Raw genomic sequence first — 2,332 nt, 5'->3', positions numbered from 1 at the left:
AAAGCATGGACCAGTGCTTTTTATAGTTTTCCTGCAACAGAGAGAAGCATAAAGTATACAGGCATCATTGAGCATTGTAACAAACGACGAAAAAAAGTCCGACCAGAAACGGATTGTGAAAGCAGATGATACCAAGTCCAAAGTTCTATTCCAGTCTATAATATCTCTGTGGGAGTTGACGGGACGCCGACCAGCCTGAGTTTAGAGACCGGCGATTGCGAATCCGGCTCTTGTACCACTTAGAGCGCAATAGTGCAATATTTTCAGTTGAACCCACATCTTGTGCCCTGCCCCCGCGTCGTTGTATATGAAAGTTTAGAAGTCGAGGTTTTGTTTCTAATTTTCTGCCCAGCAGCAAGAGGTCGGGGTGGGGAAACGGGAGCAGAGGGAGTGGCGGTGCGTGGCTCCATTGGTGTGGTGGGGAGCACGGCCGACTCGGCTCGGGCGCGGCTCGGCTCGGGCGGCTCACGGCTCCGCTAGGCTCGGCTAGGCTCGGCTCGGCGCGAAATCTGACTGAATCACCGGAAAACCTTCCCTTGTCAGGTCTTCTTAGATGTAGTATTGTCTAACCTTTTCTGGAGCATGGTAGACAGACTCTGTCATTCCCACCATATCCTTCAGCACCATTTGGGTTTGGTACTGAGCAGCCAAATAAATGGACTGGTACTTGACAATGGGCACACTTGTGAGCTGAGTTAGGTCCAGGAGGTCCGTGAACTTGACATACAAGACATGCATTTGCATTTAGGTTTCCACTTTCCAGTCCTAAATTCCCATGCGCCACATGGAAAACCATGAACACTATTCCATGGCAGAAGGACCGTTTTCCATGTGTGGCTGGTCATTTTCCATGTGGAGCCTCTTTTTCACGAGGAAACGGCTTGGCCCTCCATGGAAATTAATGTCACCATGGGATCGGAACTAACTTTCCATGGGACGTATAATGGGAAAAGTGCATATGCTACCATAGTGTGTCTTTCGCCATGGTGTTGGTCTTCGCTCCATGGAAAAACAAATTCCCATGAAAAATAAGAAAGCTGTAAAATCTGCGTTTAATTGAATATCGGTCTAAAATTTGGTGTCTAGCACCTCGGTCGAATTTTAGTAGGGCCATTTTTATCTCATTCAAATTTGAGCACTTGTTCCTGCTATCTCGTAAACGGCCGTAGCTATGTTCGAATAGACAGCGGATTCGGCTCCGCCTCGGTTTGACCCTCCTAAAACATGCTTCGTATCTGTAAGACTGAGTTTGACTTAAGCAACTGACTCTGCTCTTCGCCTTACCATGGTTAAGTTGTTCATGGGCTTAGAATTGTTCCATTGAGACCAAAACCATGGAGTTTCTATACATGCTCATGGACAAAACACTCATGGGAAAGTGGCAAAAAATACATGGAAAGTTCTTCCTTGGACAGTTGATGTTCCACGACAACCCATGGGTCATGAAAAACACCATGGGATTTTGGCACTGGGCTATTTCTAGAAGAGAGATCACTTCTCTATTATTGTATTATTGCAGCCTGGGTAAAAATAAAAAATAAGTTCTTTACTACCTTAATTACCTTTTCTTTACTGGTATTTTCTGGTAGAAAACGACAAACCTTTTCTCAAAAAAAAAAAACCCATACATTTTAGAGAGGGAGTGTGTGTGTAGGTCTTATTGATCCGAATTAGGGGCTGATCCGACATTGGTTCAGTCGCTCTAGAGAAAAATAGACCCGAAGAAGGCGCGAAATAGTTGGTGAAATAGTCGCGAACTACCCCGAATTAATCCGAAATAACCGTGAAGAAACCGAAATGGCAGAAGAATATCACGAAATAGTTCGTACGCTGCGAACCCAAAGGATTTCCCCTAGGCTGCTTGTTAGACTACTTTTCAATAGATTACTGTAGTCTTTCGAAAAACGACATATATACAACGTATCAAACTTTTTAGCTGTACACCCGTTGACACAGCAATGCACGGCGCTTTTTGCAGCATTTGGCCCCATGCGATGGGTAGATTATGGGGCTGGCTAGAACGGGTCACGGCGCTTATTGTTCGGACGTGATTACGGGTCTGTCATGTCAGTGCGGCGTGTCCCAAGCCGACGAGGCGCTTTAGATACGTGTCTTTCGCTATGTGAATCCTAGAGAACGGAGTACGCCTTTTGGTCGCATATCCTTGCCCTACGAATTCCTAGTGGGCCTTCCGATCGCCAGGTCTCCGTGGTAGCCGTGGTTTGAGCTCTACGAGGAAAACAACGCAACACAGTGCAGGTAAAAGCAATGTCTGTGTATGTGTGTGTGTGTGTGAGTGGGGGGGGGGGGGGGGGGGGGGGGGGAAATGTGC

The 2,332-nt window shown here is 46.7% G+C and overlaps 1 protein-coding gene across 1 annotated transcript in view; it reads left to right on the top strand.

Annotated features, from left to right (window-relative positions):
- Window positions 1-1,607: 1,607 nt before the first annotated feature.
- The window catches only part of LOC127749934 (uncharacterized), a 23,044-nt gene continuing 22,319 nt past the window's right edge, over window positions 1,608-2,332 (top strand). The window contains exon 1 of the mRNA XM_052270048.1: window positions 1,608-2,259. The gene's annotated coding sequence lies outside the window, so the exon portion shown is untranslated. The remainder of the gene's footprint in view (window positions 2,260-2,332) is intronic.

This window comes from Frankliniella occidentalis, unplaced genomic scaffold, assembly GCF_000697945.3.
Source record: "Frankliniella occidentalis isolate FOCC.00 unplaced genomic scaffold, Focc_3.1 Scaffold108, whole genome shotgun sequence".
Lineage (NCBI taxonomy): Eukaryota > Metazoa > Arthropoda > Insecta > Thysanoptera > Thripidae > Frankliniella > Frankliniella occidentalis.
This window is presented reverse-complemented; position numbering and strand designations above follow the sequence as displayed.